This window comes from Camelus ferus, chromosome 10 (assembly GCF_009834535.1).
Source record: "Camelus ferus isolate YT-003-E chromosome 10, BCGSAC_Cfer_1.0, whole genome shotgun sequence".
NCBI lineage: Eukaryota > Metazoa > Chordata > Mammalia > Artiodactyla > Camelidae > Camelus > Camelus ferus.
Genome location: NC_045705.1, coordinates 38,850,480 through 38,869,181, shown reverse-complemented (window position 1 = coordinate 38,869,181; position 18,702 = coordinate 38,850,480). Strand labels below are relative to the sequence as shown.

Here is an 18,702-nt window from a genome sequence, read left to right as displayed (position 1 = left end):
GCCATTTTAATTAGCCTCGGCAAATGTTAATTGTTTTGGCAGACAAAAAGAAACTTGGATAAGTTTTTCCTTCTAAGATGTAAGGATTCCACTTTCTAAGAGCTAACTTTGGAAGGAATGTTTCTGGGCTGGAAAATTTGGATAGCAACCTCAAAAGGAATTCATGTGCTAGAGGAACTGGGAGTGGGGTGGGGAGCCCAATTTCCTTTGAGACAGATTGAAACAAATACTTCTGTCTGAAATAGTAATAAAGATCTATTTCTCTCTTTCATCCTTTTGCTGACAAGTTCAAAACATGAATGATTAAATTCAAAATAGATTTAGCCCAGGCACACAAAAAACCCTCAAGTCATCCTGATTAGAAAACATTTATGAGATCATGGACAGGCTGCTTTGCTAAGTGAGATGGTCCTTAGTACAGCATTTATGGCTGTCCCTTTGAAGTGACAAAGTTTTCAGCTCCTCGAACTACAACTGTATAGCTGAAGATTTCATGTTGTGATACCAATCTGGATTCATTGTTACCGCTGTGTTGTCTTTCTGTTTTGACTCTTACCTGTCCTAAATTACTTGGTCTCAGAATTCTGCATACTCTTCTAAAAATTAAAAAAAAAATTTTTTTTTTGGAAGGAGGTAGTTAGGTTTAGTTTTGGAAGAGGTACTGGGGAATGAACCCAGGACCTTGTGTATGCTGAGCATGCACTCTACCACTTGTGCTGTCTCCTTCCCTGGTCTAAACACTCTTTGCTTTTAAAATTATCATGGCCAGGAAGCTAACTGGCATGTTTGTATGGGCATTAAGTTACTTTTATTGTATAACTTTGTCATCATAATATTGGCAAACATTTTTTGAGTTTATAGTGTGCCAGGTGCTGTGCTGACTGCTTTTACATAAGTTTCAGTGGTTAATTGTGGCAAAAACCACATGAGAAAACTGACGTTCCGAGAGATTAAGCAACCTGCCTAACTAAGGTCACATGACTAGTAAGAGGCAGAACCAAGACCAGGAATCAAGGCTGTTTTACTGCAAAGCCTGTGCTCTTCTGCTGTGTGTTACTGTCATTTTGCAGATTTTGTGTGGAAGATCATTACTTTTTTACTTCATCTTTGGAGCAGAGTCCTGTCTTACTTGACAAGTATTTATTGCATGCCCATTGCATGGCAGGAACCTTGGGGAGTACAGAGATGATTGAGACCCATTCTTTGTCATTCAGAAGTTCACACTCCAGTAGAGGAGATAAAACAGATATACCCCTGAACACCCACGTTCATAGCAGCATTATTCACAATAGCCAAAAGGTGAAAGCAACCCAAGTGTCCATCAACAGATGAATGGATAAGCAAAATGTAGGATGTACATGCAATGGAATACTGAATAATTATTCAGTATATTCAACCTTGAATGTATTTCAAAGCTGAATAGCCTTGAAAAGAAAGGATATTCTGACACATGCTACAACATGGATAAACCTTGAGGACATGTGCTAAGTGAAATAAGCCTGACACAGATGGACAAGTATTGTATGATTCTACTCATAAGAGGGACCTAGAGTAAGCAAACTCATAGAGACAGAAAGTAGAATGGTGGTTGCTAGGGGCTGGGGGAAGGAAGCAGTTGGGGAGTTGTTTAATGGGTATAGAGCTTTGGTTTCACAAAATGAAGTTCTGGAGATTGTCTGCACAACAGATATACTTAACACCATTGAACTGTATACTTAAAAATGGTTAAGATGGTAAATTTTACATTATGTGCTTTTTGCCACAATTTAAAAAACCAAACAGTACACTCAAGTACGTGGTGGAAAGTAATTAGTGAGACAGGAAGGACTGATGACATCATAAAACCAGAGATGGCTTTCTAGACTAGGTATACCTGACTGGGCAGTGAAGGATGGGTAAGATTTGTGTGGCAATGAGGAAGTTGGGAAGGGCAACCCAGGTGAAGGGTACAGAGAACATTATAGAGACTACTCAGTGCTGCTTTAAGATCCAATTTCCAGCAAGAAACAAACTCCAAATACATGGCTCTCTAATTATGGGTGTCCCAGCCACCTTCCATGTGGGCAGGGACTTAAATGCAAAGTCTAAACCAGGTTTGTGAAGTTGTGGTATGCTGGACAGGGACTTATTCATGATTCATTCAGTAAACATTTGTTTAGTACATAGTGCGGTTGCTATGTGAGGTACTTTATATATGTTGGCAGATTTAATATCCCCAACAACTCTGAAGTTATTAACGGCCCCAATGAACAGATGCAGCAGTTGTGACTCAGTCAGATGAAGCTATTTACCCAGTCACATGACTGATAGGTAGCAGAAGCAAGACTTCACCTGGGAGCCCATGCTGTGTCCACTGAACTACACTGCCTCCCTCTGGGGCTAACAGTGAAGTAATGTCTACCTTTGAACGTACAGTCAAACTGACATGTGACTGCCACCACTTATCTCCTTACTGCTTTTGAGGCTACCTTGGCTGAGTTATCTCATAGCTCTGAGCCTCACCTTCCTTATCTGTGAAACAAAGACCTTGTATTAGACCAGAATTCCCAAGGTTTCTCCCAGATCTAAAAGCCCTATTTATACATCCATCTATCCATCCATCCAACATTAATTTAGTATCTATTATGTACCAGGTACCATGTTGGTAGGTACTGATAATCAAGATTTGGCAGAACATTGTTCTTAACCTGAAAGGAGATTGTAGGCTAGTGAAAGAGACATAAAATAGATGATTATTGTATCGTGTGGTCAAAGCACTGGTAGTAGTGTATGCAGAAGACTGGAGCATAGAGGAGGGGCACATCCCTGTCTTGGATAAGAAGATGTCAAGAGGAAATGGTTCCAAAGACCAGGAAGATAATGAAGGCCACAAGAACCCCATCCTTCCTGTTGTCCCTGTGGTCACAGGCACACACTGCATATTGATTAAATCCAGTAAAGCTTTGGTAAACTCCAAACTCCCTTTATTTTAAGCCTTGTGAAAAGTTTAGTTGAATTTGACAGTTGTTAGATGCAGCTGTGTGCCAAATAGCCATAAGGTTTGGATTCTCTTTCACATTGGAGAAAGATTATAAGGTTGAATTTTTTTTTAAAGGGAATTTAGGAAGCATGAAGTAGTCTAGTAAAAGGCCAAAGGGCCCAGAGTTATTTTAGATGTCACAGATGATTCTGTTTCAAAGAGGCAAGTGAAATGGGTAGGACATTGGATAATATATGTGATTCTCTCAAGACTACCAAGCCTGGTGAATTACTAAGAATTAGAATGACTAAATATTAGAATTCCAATACTAAGGTATTGAAGTGAGGGTTGAGGGGAAAAGTTAAGAGCTCACATTTTAAAACAGCTCCTTCATTTTATCCTCCCCAGATTCCTATACGGTCAGTGTTGTATCCTTTACAGATATTGAAACTGAGGCTCAAAGAGATTGTGACTTGTTTAAGGTCACAGCTAACAAGAGACTGAGCAGTGGCTCAAGCCCAGGTTTGTGAAAATCAAGGCCTTTGCTCTTTCCACTACCCCCTGTTTCTTTAGGTTTCTGGATTTTCTGTTTCTGGGGAAACTGCACCAGGGTACAGGATCTCCCTCTCATCCTTGGAGCCTGAGATGTAGTGATATTCAGGAGACGCTCACTCTTCAAGTTTTCCAACACCGCAAAGGGCAGCTCCCCCAACTTCCCATGTCTTCTTCCAATGTGGTACGTCACCAGCTGCCAGGGATAAAGGGCTTTGACTAAACCATTAATTTTTTTTTCCCCTTTTCCCCTCTCCCAGGTAACATGTGAGTATTTGATCTTGGCAATTTGTCTCTCAGACGCAGCTCATAAGAATCATCTGAGATACACATTACTATATGTAAAATAAACAATGAGGACCTACTGTAGAGCACAGGGAACTATACTCAACTTCTTGTAATAACTTATATTGGAAAAGAATCTGAAAAAAAATGTATATGTATAATTGAATTGCTTTGCTGTACACCTGAAACTAACACTGTAAATCAACTACACTTCAATTAAAAAAAAAAAAAGAATCATCTGAGAGAATGCTCTTTGAAGCCAGCTAACTTTATGTGTCTGATCCCCTCTCCCTTCTCAGGAAAGGGTAACTTCAGTTCATTTGCCCCAGATTCTATCTTTGGGGTCCTGAGAGAGCCAGTTGCCTGGTTCGCAGAGGCTCTGACCATGTGGTTCTGCCAGGATCACGTGGAGGTCTCGGCACTCCTAACTCCCTGCTTCGGGCTCCTTCCTCCTCTCTCAAGGCCTCCCTGTGGGCACAAGCTATGGTGTCTTGTAGGAGTGTTTTCCCGTCTGGGTTTGGAAGCAGACCAGGCATTTATCCCAGGCCCTTTAACCTCCCCCCACCGAAAGTTCCCACGTGAAACAGAAAACTGCCCCAAATGGATTAACAAATTATGGCGGTGGGGAAAAGTCCCCTTCAGCTGGGCCATTTCTCTGCCCCAGTATTCCATAATTTGGGTGATGATGAAATGGACCGAGGATATGGGGTCAGGAAATTGGAGCTCAAGTCTTGGCCCAGATCACAAATCCTGGGGCTGTGAGCCCTTGACCTGTCTGAGCCTGTGTTCTTAGCTGAAAATGAAGGACTGATGACAATCCCAGCTTGATACTGTCGTTGTGGGAGTCAGAACTCCCACGTTGTATGTACTACATAATACACAGTGTACATACACATTGTATGTAGTGTACAGGGTGCTCTGTAACTAACCCATAGAATGCATTACAGACATCAGTGCTTGTGGTTATGAAACAAATTTGGCTCATTGAGAGACATTTCTGGAAACTGAGCAGGATGCATGCTGTGTCATCACTAGCTCCTCGTTCAGGCAAAACTTTTCATTGCTTACGTAGGCATTCCTGGCATCATTCTCCTGTTTATTTTTTTTAAATCTTTTCATTTATAGTCTTACAAATATTCCCTTAAGCTTTGGTGGTTCTTTTTTTTTTTACCTGATAAATAAACAAAACTTTGTTGGTAAACAAAATTCCATAGCTAATGCAACTCTTGAACAAAAGGAGGTTTTTTATTTCTTTTTTCTGGCTTTTTTAAAACTGAAGTATAGTCAGTTTACAATGTTGTGTCAATTTCTGGTGTACAGCATAATGTTTCAGTCATACATATACATACATATATTCGCTTTCATATTCTTTTTTCATTAGAGGTTACTACAAGATATTGAATATAGTTCCCTATGCTATACAGAAGAAACTTGTTTATCTATTTTACATATAGTAGTTAATATTTGCAAATTTCAAACTCCCAGTTTATCTCTTCCCACCCCTTTCCCCCCCTGGTAACCATAAGTTTGCTTACTGTGTCTATGAGTCTGTTTCTGCTTTGTAATAAGTTCATTAGTGTCTTCTTCTTTCTTTTTTTAAGACTCCATATATGAATGATATCATATGGTGTTTTTCTTTCTCTTTTTGGCTTACTTCACTGAGAATGATGATCTCCAGGTCCAAACATGTTGCTGCAAATGGCATTTTTTATTCTTTTTTATGATCAAGTAGTATACCATTGTATAAATATACCACAGTGTCTTTATCCAATCATCTGTCGATGGACATTTAGGTTGTTTCCATGTCTTGGCTATTGTAAATAGTGCTGCATATGAACATTGGGGTGCATGTATCCTTTCAAATTAGAGTTCCCTCTGGATATATGCCCAGGAGTGGGATTGCTGGATCATATGGTAAGTCTATTTGTGGTTTTTTAATGGAATCTTCATACTGTTTTCCATAATGGCACCAAACTACATTCACTTTGGTGGTTCTTGAATGTTTATCTTTGAAAAGTCTGGTCAGGCTTGTACACTCATACCCTGAGCTCTTTGCCCCAGAGTAATTATTTGACTTCTTGGAACTGCATGTGGATCTATTTTCCAATAAAGCCTGGGACAGCAAGGCTGGCTGTGTATGATGAGTGACATTTATCTGCTTGCTAGGGCTCTAGATGGGTGAGAACTCTTGACGGTGTACCCTAAAGCTGGACTAGTACAACTTCATGGATGCTTCTAGTAATGAAATAAGAATGGAGAGATTATTTTACTGTAAGTGGCTTATAAGTTTAGACCTAGAAGCGCTTAGAAACTGAAGAGTCTTTTGTGATTTATCATCAGTCTGTGGGAATTACTACTGTGTTCTGAGAAATTTTCTAGGTGTTCCCTAGACACTTAAGGATTGTCGCTTACTTCTATTGTCTTGCCCCTTCAGATGACTGCAATTCGTTCTTCTTGGCTGTGTTCCTCAGAACTCTTTGAGTTGTAAATGAAAGACACCCAACTCAAACTAGCTTGGGCAAAGAGGGAATTTATGGGAAGAATACTGGGGTATTTCATGTAACCATAGGAAGGATGGGTGCAGATGGAACCAGGAAATATTAGAGCAGGTAACTGTCTTAACAGGCCACCCAAATTTCGGTGCTTAACACAAACAAAGCTGATTTCTTGTTCATGCAACAAGTCAATTTGGTTTTTCCTGGTTAGGCCACCTTCTAGGTTTTAGGGACCCAGACTTCTGCCGTCTTGTGTCTACCTTCTCTTCTAGGTGTCTCCGAGTTCTCTCCTCTCAACCTGCAGTTGGAGAAGATTGAAGGATCTCATGTCAGAGGTTTTCATGGGCCAGGACTGGAAGTGGCTTATGTTACTTCTGTCCTCATTCTGTCAGTTATTTCTCAGTTCATGATCCCACCTAACAGTAAAGGAAGTGAGAAATAGGACTTAAAAAGAAAAAGAAATGGGTTTGGTGAGCATGTAGCTAGTTTGAGCTATACAGGGACTCAAATGATGTCATGATTCTGTCTCTTACCTTTGCTTCTCTCCTACATGGCAGGGAGCATGGCCAGGGATCGTTCCTGGACTCTAAATCTCACTGTCGCTCACACCAGAGAAGAACTGACCTATACTCTCATTAGCTCCAAGTCAGAAATCTCAGAGTAATTATTGGCTCAGTTTGAACCATGTGACCACCCCTGGACCAATCAGTGTGGGCAGAAGGACAGGGTCAGTTAGCATAGACTGGCCCCTGGGATGCTTTTAGAGAAGGGGGAATCATTGTGAGAGAAATAGCTACTCCACTTGCCAGCCACCAAAAAGGCCCAAGCTCTCTTTTTGTTTCTACTCTTGTGGAAAATTCAGTGCAGGTTTACAGTCATCTTTCCAACCCTTCTTACCACGGCCACGTCAAATGATTATATTTCACTGAATCTGTGACACCATTATTTTTAACATGTATGGCTACTCTATGTACCACTGAGAAAGAGAGAGAAAATAAGGTTCCAAATAAACCATGACACATTGCCAAGACGCCATCCATTGTGAAATGCTTCCTAATTTACCAGCTGTCAAAATGTAGGAAAACATGTTTTTAGAACTGATGAATGATATTTATTACTCTACAACCAAGCTCTATACTTTCATGCCCTAGTACCACTGCTCTTTTATTTCTTCAGTCCATCCATTAATTCAAAAAAATATTTATAGGCCAGGTAACAACGAATAAGACAGATTCAGTGTCTGCTCTGTTAATGCCCACTGCCTTTCCCGCTTTTCCGCCCTGGCGTCATGAAGTACCTGCTGAGTACTGGGCAGTCTATTGGAAAATGATGAGGTCCTTGTCCTCAAGGAACTTAATAGCCTGGAGTAGTGGAGGCAGTGGGGTGTGAGGAGATGATTATACGAACAAATGAGTGAATAAAGGGTCACAGATCCTGTTACTAACATCCTTACAGGGTCCATTGAGCCCACAAAGTAGAGGGAATGGTCCGTTCTGCTTTGAGGAGTGAGAATGGTTTTACCGTGTTTACTAAAATGTTTGTGTACTGTTCAAAGAATAAGCAATAGTGTCTTTTGAGTATTAATATGCAATTTTCCCATAAGTACTTGGTAAGAATATCTGAGTAGTCCAATTGTTTTCCAACATCTATTTGAATCACCTCAAACTTTTATTAGACTTCACATTCAGAAGGCACATAGACTTCACATTCTCTTTGTGCAAATGTTAATGAATAGTCTGTGAAACCTTTTATAAAGACAAAGTGAGTAGATGTCAGATTTATCTTACGGTAGAGGCAGTCAGTTTGCATTTCTGTACACTAGATGCATAGACTCCTTCCAGGGATTTTTTTTTTTTTTTTTTTTTTTTACCATGTGATGATTTTTTTGGCCCTAGAAGATGCTCTGGATCACACGCTCCAGCAGGGAGAAGAGCCAGGAACAGGCACTCAGGGCTGTGCTGGGTCCTGCAGCAGGGGTTACATTGATGGGACTTGGAGAAGAGGTGGGTGAGGCTGTTTGGTTCTGGGATCAGAGAACAGCCATTGCAGGATTTTTCCTTCAAGGGTCTTAGAGCTCACAGAATATAATCCAAGTGCTGGATCCTTATCCTTCAAGCAAAGATGCCGGCCAAGGGATTAAATCTGTTTTTATTGGTTGAAAAACCTATGAAAACAAGAAGACTCTGAGAAGCAAAGGGATATTTTTTTTTTTTTTAAGTTCGCACAGAGGTCAGCAGAGTGTCAGTGTCTGTCTGTCCTGGCTGTTGGAAGAAGTTTACCTAATGAGTCAGGAAAAGAATCCAAATTTAAACTATTCTCTCTGGTTTCTGAAGAGCCTGGAAATAAGCATTGAGGCATACAGATGGTTGTTTTTTACCCTTCTGGGCCAGGATATCTGGAGCATGGTGCCTGGGGGTGGGGCTGGAAATGAGACTGTATGAATCCACCTCATCACTGGGTGGGGAGGCCTTCGGACTTCTCTGGTCAGCTGGAGGAAGAGAGGGCTCCAAGCAGCTTCTTTAGAGGAGACTAGAGGGGGCAGAATCTCCAGATGAACTTGATAATTGCTAAGGAACAGTCTGACTAGGGAGTATGTGGTTGGGGTGTGCTGCACTGGTACTGGAGATGCTCAGTTATGGGGTGCAGAAAAGCACCCCCAGACCCACTCAGGAGGACTCCTTATAAACATACAGAGGAAGAGTGAAGGCCAGAAAGAAAAAAAAAACAAAACCAGAAACCCATTCTTTGAAATCAGCAAAAGGCATAAAAGCCCAGGAGTGATTTATGGATGTACAGAGAAGGAACATTAAAAGTATAATTGCTGGCTGTTTATTTTGGAAAAGTATGTGTGGTGAGAGTGGAGGCTGGCTTTATTGTCTCTGTTACCTTGCTCCAACTTCCATTAGTGTTAATAGGATCATATATTCTAGACTTCGCTTGGCTTGCTGCCCTGACATAAATGTTTGATTTCCTTGTTTTGGTATTATGCATTCTTAACAACAGAGGGAAAGAGAAACAGAATGTTGTGAGCTAAATTATTCTATATGCCTAATTTTGGATGGGATTTACTCTCTTGGGTCCATGGCTATTCAGATGATCTGTGTTTCTGATAGCTACTCCTAGATAGCGTTATAATTTGCCCAAGGGGTTTGTTCAGGGAGTGGCTAAATGTATTTTTTATTTGGTGGAACAGGTGAGTCTTAATCCTGGATATCTGAGCTCAGGGCCGGTTCGGGTGCTGCTGTCACCCAAAGGGCCAGGAGAGCTGCTGCACGGTCCCCTTGCTGTGGCAAACCGATGCTGGGGGCACACATTAGGCAGTCATTTGATACCCATTGACCCACTTTACCCTCTTGGTGGGGGATTTAGTTCTTAGGGTCACTGCTCCAGAATCCATTTACTCAATTAGACAAATGACAATTGAGCTCCTGCTGTGCCTCGTGTTACTGGTTCAGACTTGGGAATGCTCTGTGCGCAGAGCCAGGATGGGACTGTTCAAGCAGAATGAGAATGCTGAAATTTCCGGGTTTGAAGGGCCCTTAGAGCTCATCTAATCCAGCGTCAGCAAGCTCTTCTGTAAAGGGCTGAAAAGTAAGTATATTAGGTTTAGAGACCCACACAGGCTTAGGGGAGCTCAGATGTATATTATTTAATGCATATTGTTTGCTTTTATAACCCTTTAAAAATGTCAAAATCATTCTAAACTGGAGGGGTATGTGTGGACCATAGGCTGGATTTGTCCCATGAGCCATAATTTGTCACCCCCTGATCAAATCCATCCCCCTCGTTTCATTAAAGAGGAAACAGAGCCAGAGATTGAAATGATCCCTGCCTAACCCCACCCCTACCGCCCAGGGTCACACAACTTCTTCTTGACACTACTGGATTGGTGACCCTTGTAAAAGATCCCCAGAGGTTTAGGCCCACACCTCAAAATGCCTAGTCACTTGGCAGATTTATCGTTTTGGGTCCTATGGGAAGTATGAATTTTAGTTAATTATTAAGTCATTAGGTGCCTACCACATTCCAAGCACTGTGTTTGGGACTGAGGATGCGAAGTTAGCATGACAAAGTCCCAGCACTCAAATCTGCCTGGTTGTTGGTGCAGGCAGGTAAGATGGCAATGTGGGGAGTGGCATATGGGGATGAACTGTGGGTGCCGTGGGAGCACAGAAAGGCTCTCCTCCCTCAGTATGTTGGATGCTCGTGTGGGTTAATGAATGAGTCTGCTCATTCATTGCACCTCCCCTACTTGAGTTTTGGAAGACACTACCCAGCCTAAAGGGCGGGGACGAGGATCTGGCTTCCCCTGCACGTGCTTATTTTTCTTTCTGGGGGCTGACACCTTGTGCACATCCTATATCTGCACAGGTAGGCTATGAGATTAAAGGAACCAGAGAAAGACGGTTTATTTAGCAATTGCTTTGTTGTGCCAGTTTATCTCAGTGATGCTGGGACATATATGAAACCATGGGCACTCAGCTGTAGAGCCTTTTATTATTCTAGAGCTGGAAGGGATTTTAGAGATGCCTTAGCTGTACCCTTTCATTCAACAGATAGAGTGTGAGATCCAGGCATGTTAAATTTCTTACTCTGGGTCACAGCTAATTCATAGAGTCTCAGGGTTGTAAAGAACCTAAAAAGATATCTAGTACAACCACCCAGATAATAATAAAGAATAATAATCATAGCCAACATTTACTGAAAATTTATTGTCGTATATAGAGAATACATATATCTCATTTAATTCTGACAATAACTCAACATAAAAGGTACGATTACCATCCCCACTTTACAGCTTGCAAAACTAAGCTTAAAGAATGTAAAAAAATTTGCCCAAAGTCACCCAGCCAAGTGGCAGAACCAGGATTCAAGTCCAGGCTCAAGTGCTTAAACCTGCTCAGACCCTTTACTCCGGCTCATCTAAGTGTTTGGACTGTGCTTCTCCATTAGCTTAGGAGCTCCTTGTGGGCAGGGGCCCTGTCTCCTTCATCGGTGTTTCGCCATTCTGGTTTTGGTGTCTAAAATTTGCTCAACAGTTGTTTGCACAATAAGTGAATCAATTAGTCTATCAATCAATCCATGCTTTAAGCAGTTAACACTTCTAGGGTCAAGTGAATGGGAACTCAGTGGCTGAGCTAGAACCATGCCCAGGTCTGCTGTTGTCTAGTCTTTTCATCAGACAGATATGCTAACATGCAGCTATGGGCCAGGAAAGTCTGTGTTCTGCAGCTGTCTTTACAGTGTCAGTAGACAGTTTTGAGAATTAATGTGCACAGTAGAATTCTCTTTGAACATCAGAGGTTCCTTGATGGCATGGCAGCCTGGTTGTTTTCCGGGACTGGGATGAAGTTTGTGGAGCCCATTGGATGATGCTCTCTGCGTGTGGTGCCTTCTTCCTTTTGCACAACCATTTTAATTTGAAGTTGTGGTTTCAAACTATAGTCTGAGGCATCCTGGGGTTTGTGGGCTAGAGAAATGAGGGATTCTGTTTAAAAAAAAAAAAGTGGGCATGGATTTGGCTTTGAGCCAAATAACGCCTGAAACAAATATCTTTGCTGCATTAAACTTTCAGTTTTGACGGATGAGAACAACTGACTCATTAAAGGTACAGTACCTTGAGCCATTTTCTTTCCTTTCTTATATAAGGCTTTTTTTTTTTTTCCTCACCTGACAATGGTTAACACACGGGAATGCTTGATTTGTCTTTTTGGAAAAGACATTTTAATAGATTTGTAGAGATTGATCGAAAAAATTAATTGCTCTACCTAAATTACTGGTTTTTTATATAAAGAACAGTGTGGGCTTTGTTTGCCGTTCGTTGTAAGCAGACATCCTCTGTAAGGCATAGGAAAGCTGAGGCCCTTGGATTTCAGCTCAGAAAGCCATATCCTTTGAATTTAGGTCCCTGGGTTAGTTCATATAAGTTAATACACGGTGTTAATAATTGCTGCATATCACTTGGAGGAAAATTCAAATTAAATAAAGGAGGCTTTCATCCGGTTGTGAAAAAACAGATTTTGGCTCTATTGGTAAGAATCCTAAGGGATTTTCAGCGGGGAGAGATGTAATACAAGATATTCTTCTCATTCGTAGGCGTTTGAGAAATCCCTTTAAATAGAGGAACACATGAATATTTGTTTCCTAACACAAAATAATTCAAAGACCTGCCCATGTTTCTTGCCAAAGCTTTTTTCTTTTCATGCTCTAGCCAACCCGCCACAATTTTTTTTCTGATTATGTTTGGGAGAAGACCTCACTCAGTGATTGCTTGCTACTTTTAAACATTTGTTATCTATGAATGGATCTTTTTTTAACTATAGTAGGGCATACCTCTGGTTTACTGCAGTTTCTGTCTGTTCTGCCTCCCCCTTCAGCGGCAGTACAGCTTCCAGTACAAAGGGGTAGGAGGGGGAGGATGGCAAAAAAAAGGATGAGAAGGATCTGTTCACTGTATGGTGGTGTGCTGGGTTACCAGATAAATATTCAGTGTCACCATGTTCTGGAGATCGGTGTGTAATTTTTCTTTCTAACTTTTTATTTTGAAAAATTTCAAATGAGCAGATTAGTGCAAAGAACAGTCAAAAACTCTCACATTTACTAATTGTTAATAGTTTGCCACATTTGCTTTCTCTATATATGCACATTTATGGTTCTGGGGGAGCAGACATCATAATACTTTATCTCTAAATACGTCAATATTTATCTCCTAAGTATAAATAAGGACATCCTTCCACATAACCACAATACCATTATCATGCCCCAGAAACTTACATTGATTCCACAGTATTGTCTAATGTACAGTCTATATTTAAATCTCACTTTCCATCAGTTAGTTCCCTTTCATTGCATAATAAATCATGCCAAAACTTTGTGGCTTAAAACAACCACTATTCACTCATTCATTCATTCATTCACTCATTCACTTATTTATTGGGTTAGGTCTTTTATTTTAATAGTTTTCCTTGTAAAGACAATGTCAAATACACACACCCATACACAATCTCACTGCCTTAACACAAAAGAGGTATTCATTTTGGTGCATAGATTTAGAGTACAGATGCATAAATTTTTGCAAGCATTGAACAACCACTATTTATTATTGCTTATAATTCTGAGGGTCAATGGGGTGGTTCTCCTAATGTGCATCTGGCTCTGCTGATCTTGGCTGGGTCCCCTCGAAGTCTGCAGTCAGTGCTGGATTCACTAGGGACTGGCTGGTCTATGTTGCGTCACTTTGGACGGCTTGTCTCTGCTCCATAGGGTCTCTCAACCTCTAGTAGTAGAGCCCAGACTTATTCCCATGGCACGCAGGCAGATTCTGAGAGAGTGGAAGTGTGCAAAGCCTTCTGAGGCTTAGGATGGAAGCTGGCACTGCCTAACTTCTGTTGCAGTCTTTTTGCCAAAGCAAGTCACAAGCTCCTTTTGGAGGGAGGAACCGCAAAGTCATATCGCTCAAGGGCATTAGTACAGGGAGTGAACAACTGCAGGCATTTTTGCAAACAATCTATCATACCCCTATTGTCCAAATAATATTAATAGTAATGTTAATTTTAACCATATGATATCACATACATGTGGAATCTAAAAAAAAGAAGACACAAATGAACTTATTTACAAAACAGAAACAGACTCACATTCATAGAGAACAAACTTATGGTTACCAGTGGGGTAAGGGGGTAGGTAGGGATAAATTGGGAGTTTGAAATTCTCAGATACTAACTACAATATATAAAATAGATAAACAACAAGTTTCTACTGTATAGCACAGGGAACTATATTCAATATCTTGTAATAGTCTTTAATGAAAAAGAATATGAAAGGGAATCTATGTATGTATATGTATGACTGAAACATTATGCTGTACTCCAGAAACTGACACCAAAACTGACTATACTTCAATTAAAAGAGAATGTAAAAATTTTTTTAAAAATAATGTTAATTTTATAATGTTAATAACTGTTACTTTTTTTAACCCAACCCCCTGATCAAGGACTATACATTAAATTTAGGTGTGTATCTTTAGTCTTTCTTACTCTTTTTTTTAAGTTTTTAAAAAAATCTCTCCTCTTTTTGTGTTTTATGAAATTGATATTTTTTAAGACTCCATGCCTGTTTTCTTAAGAATATCTCACAATCTGAATTGGTCTACTTCTCCATGATTATTTTCAGGTTAGCCGTTTTTGGTAAGAATTCTAAATAGCTGATACTGTATACTTTCCATTGCTTCACAAGCGGAGGCACATAGTGTTAGTTTACCCCATTATTGGTGATACTCAGTGTAATCACTGCTAAGGTGGTGTCTGCAAGACTTTGCAATCATAAAGGTGCCATCTCCTGTAGGTAGGTTTGTATTAGGTCTGAACATCTCGTGCTGAAGTTCTTCCAATCACATCAGCATATACTTATTAGATACCTACTGTGTGTCTAGTCTTGAATTTAGTGCTATGGCAAATCTAAAAGATGGTAAGGGATGTTGCCTGTTGGAAAGAATATATAGTTTGAGTTACTCTTTTAAAAACTGGACAGAGTGCAGGAGTTGTATAATGATTGGTTTATAAAAACTTTTTGCTGAAGTGTGATGTACGTGCAGAAAAGTGCATATTTAAGTGTATAGCTTGATGAAATTTTCAAACTATACACACCAGTGTAATAATGCCCAGATTAGGAAACAGAATATGAGCATATCTCAATAAGACTGATTTTTGACTGCATAGAACTTATACCCGAATGATGGTTGTCTTTTTCAATACCAGTTTATGAGTGGCGCGAGAAAATAAGTATCATTTTAGGCTCAAAATGGTGTTATCTAACTTGATCACTCTCTGTACCCATCCAGCTTGATTCAGAGTATCTTTCAGAATGTCCATACACCAGTCTCTCCTCCTCGATTCCTGTCCCAGAGCAGAAGGTGACACCTCTCCTTTCCCAAGGGTAGCCTTTCCCTCTGCATTCTGTCCCACCCCTCTTGACTCCCCAGAGTCTGGTCCTCTCGATTTCTTTCTTGTATCTCCTCCATCTGTCTTTTGTCTTCAGCCTCCTCTTTTGGTTCTTGCTCCTTAACCTTCCATTGTATCAGTAGTCCTTCTGCTTCTCCCCAGGCTGCTATTTGTCCCTCTCCTTTTTATCCCCAGACTTCTTAAAAGACTGCCTCCTCTTCCTCCTTAACCCACTCATCCAAATGCCTTCTGCGACTTGGTTTCTTTCCCCACAACTCTAGTGAAGTTCATCAGCAAGCTCCGAGTTACTAAGTCAGCCTTTGTTCTCTGAGATTTCTGCTTCCTTTGGAAGTCTTACTCGCCTTTTCTTTGAGATTCTCTCTTCCCTTGGCTTCCATTTATTGTGTGCTCTTAGTCTTCTGCCCCCTGCTCTGACAATCCCTCTAACAGTTTTGACTTCCCAAAGAGAAAACAACAGTAATTCCAACTTCTTTTGGTCTGTATGAGAGTGACATTTCTTAGAACCTTTTTCATGGACTGTGGTTCATTCTGTTGGTAATTTCCCTGCAGTTTGAAGATTGTGGCTTTAATGACAGATTCTTAATTAAATGGATGTAAATTCTCTATAACCTTAGTTTCTTGATGCTCTGCCTGGTAGGAACTCAGTAAATGCTTGTTGGAGTCATTTATTCATTCAATTTTTCATTGATATGGCAATAAATATTTATTAAATGAATTGAATTGTTTGTGAAATTTAACAGTTTACATTTTTTCACATTGTTGAAATATGGTTGTCTTTATCTTTAAAAGCCTTTGTTGAAGTTTGCTTATTTGCTTATTTTTTTCCTAATTTGAACAATTACTAGCTGTATGACTCTTGGGTAGTTTACTTAACCTCCAGAATTGATTTTATAATTTTGTATACAGGGTATTAAGTGCTGACCTTCTGGGCTGTTGTAAGGATTTGATGGCAAAAACGCACACAACTCAGAGAGCACATACCTAGCATGTAGTAATGGTTCAATAAATGTTAGTTGTCATTATTATTCTTACCGTAATGTGCCAGACGCTGGACTCAGGTCCTTACAACAAGCATCCTAAATTAGGCATTGTTTTTCCCATTTTGCAAAGAGAGAAACTGAGACAAAGGGGATTTAAATACGTTGCCAAATGTCACAGAGCTAATAAATTGCAGATCTAGGATATCTGATTCTGTAGCGTGTGCCTTTTGCCTAAGCAGAAAGCCTTTCATCATTTTGTATGACACTTAGCAGTAAAGTAGGAGTCACTTTATAGTGAATGAAACAAGCTAATGCTGTTCTTATTTACCTTCTAGAAGATAGGACATACCATGGAAGCTCTGACCTGTTTGGCAGACTCCAGTCCTAAAGGTCAGGTTAATAAAGATTTTTATATTAAAACCACAGAATTCTAGGGCTTGGAAAGATTTTAGGTTTAGAAGATTTACCCACCAGTTATTGAATTCCATAACAATCTAGCCAGGGGGTCATCTGGTTTATTCTTTTAAGACTTCCAGGGACAGGGAAGTTGTCATCATTCGGGGTACCTCACTCCACTTTCCACAGCTCTGACCATAAGACAGCCCTTCCTTACATGTAACTAAGTTCTGTTCCTGTGTTTCCTGTGGCAGCGATGGATGGCCATGAAGTAACTAGAACCCCTGTTTCTTAAAGGCAATCTTTCAGATTCTTGTTATTGACTCTCCATTTTCACCCCCAACTTCTTCTCTTCACCAGGTTAAGTAGCTTCAGGTCTTTAATTCACAACTTCCCCTGCATGAACACAACTGGATCTACTTTTTTTGCCCTTCTTGGTGTGATAGGAATAAAAAGAATGTCTATCTTATGAGCATTTTGCTTTTCATCTAGTCTTTCTCATAATCCATGGTACCACCATCTACCCAGTTGTTCAAGCTAGAAACCCAGGAGTTTATTCCCTTCCCCATTCACATACAGTCCACCAGCAAGCCTGTTCAGTCCTGTCTCCAAATATAAAATCCATCTCTACTACTATCATCCCAGTCCAAGCCACCATCATCTCTCCCCTGATCCCTAACTCTTGCCCCCGCCCTGCACTCCCTCCTCCACACAGCATCCAGAATGGTCTCTTTAAAGCACAGAGCAGGTCACATCACTCCTTTAAGTCAAACTCTTCTTTGATTTCCTGTTGACCTTCCAACAAAATCCAAACTCTTCTGAGGTCAGCGAGGCCCTGCCTCATCTCATGTTCTTTCTTCCCTGTTGCTCATGCAGCCTCTGTCCCTGGCGTCTTTCATATTCTCTGGACACGCCAAGCCTTTTCCTGCAGACGGCGTTGGCCCCTCTTGTTCCTTCTGCCTGCACTCATCTTCTAGTTTTGCAAATGCCCACCTCATTCCCATCTTCCAGGTCTCAGCTAAAGTGCTTCAGAGCAGCCTGCCCTGATCCCTCACCGGAGGTCCTAATCTCATCACCCAGTAGCTGTCTTTCTGATCACCTCATCTTCTCTGCTCATGAGAATGTAAGTCCTTTGGTGACTGGATCTGCACTACACGTTAGCAGTGGGATCTTCTCCCAGTGGCATAGTAGCTGTCCAGAGAGGGTGCTCGGTAGATATCTGAGGAATAAATGCATGGCCTCATGATTGAATGTTGGAGTTCTATTAAAAATGCATTTGAATCTGAGCTTTGCCACTTTCTGTGTGACTTTGAGCAAATTGTGTTACCTCTCTGGTCCTTGGGTGGCACATCTGTATGATAGCCATCTTATCTACCTCACAGCATGTGGTGAAGATTAATTAAGATATTCTGTATCTTGTAGTCATCTGTAATGAAAAAGAATATGAAAAGGAATATATGTATGTTCATGTGTGACTGAAACATTATGCTGTACACCAGAAATTGACACGACATTTTAAACCAACTATACTTCAGTAAAAAAAAAATTAATAAAACAAAACCTCCAAGGAGGAAAGAAAAAAGAGATAGCATCTATGAAGGTGCTTGCCACAGTACCTGGCACGTATTAGGTGTTCAGTCCTCCTCCAATCCTGGTGCTTAATTGTGAACATGTGGAGAAGAGCTCTGTCAAGTTTCAGCCTGATTAATGGGACTGTATGGTGTGCCTGTGTGTGCGTGACCCACACGCTGGGTGTAAGGTGCCTGCGACCCCCCCAACCCCAGGTAACACTTACCTGGCTGGGAAAACAGTTCCAACCCTGGATATCAGCTGTTGTACTGAGTGATGCTCAGTCTGATAACCCAGAGGTGCTAAGCCCAGGGCCTTCACTGGGCTGCTGAACACAGACCCCAAAAAATGAAATGAGCAAACCTGACACTGTGTGGCCCATCTCTCGTCAAGATGGATTAGGATGCTCTGTCTAGACGGTAGTCTCCCTTGGGAAATCACAGTTGCTCTAAGAGAAGGCACATGGTCTCCTGTTAGGAATACAAAATAGGCCTGTGAGCTGTTGA

At 40.8% G+C, this 18,702-nt stretch overlaps 1 protein-coding gene and 1 long non-coding RNA gene across 2 annotated transcripts in view; one reads left to right on the top strand and one right to left on the bottom strand.

Moving 5' to 3' along the window:
* The window catches only part of RAB30 (RAB30, member RAS oncogene family), an 87,776-nt gene that overhangs the window by 13,770 nt on the left and 55,304 nt on the right, over positions 1 to 18,702 (top strand). The gene's annotated exons all lie outside the window — the stretch shown is intronic.
* Positions 1,035 to 17,024, bottom strand: LOC116666401. The gene is made up of 3 exons (XR_004323226.1): positions 16,952 to 17,024; positions 13,019 to 13,021; positions 1,035 to 1,046 (listed from the first exon to the last, which is right to left on the bottom strand). It is a non-coding gene; the product is annotated as an uncharacterized LOC116666401 (long non-coding RNA).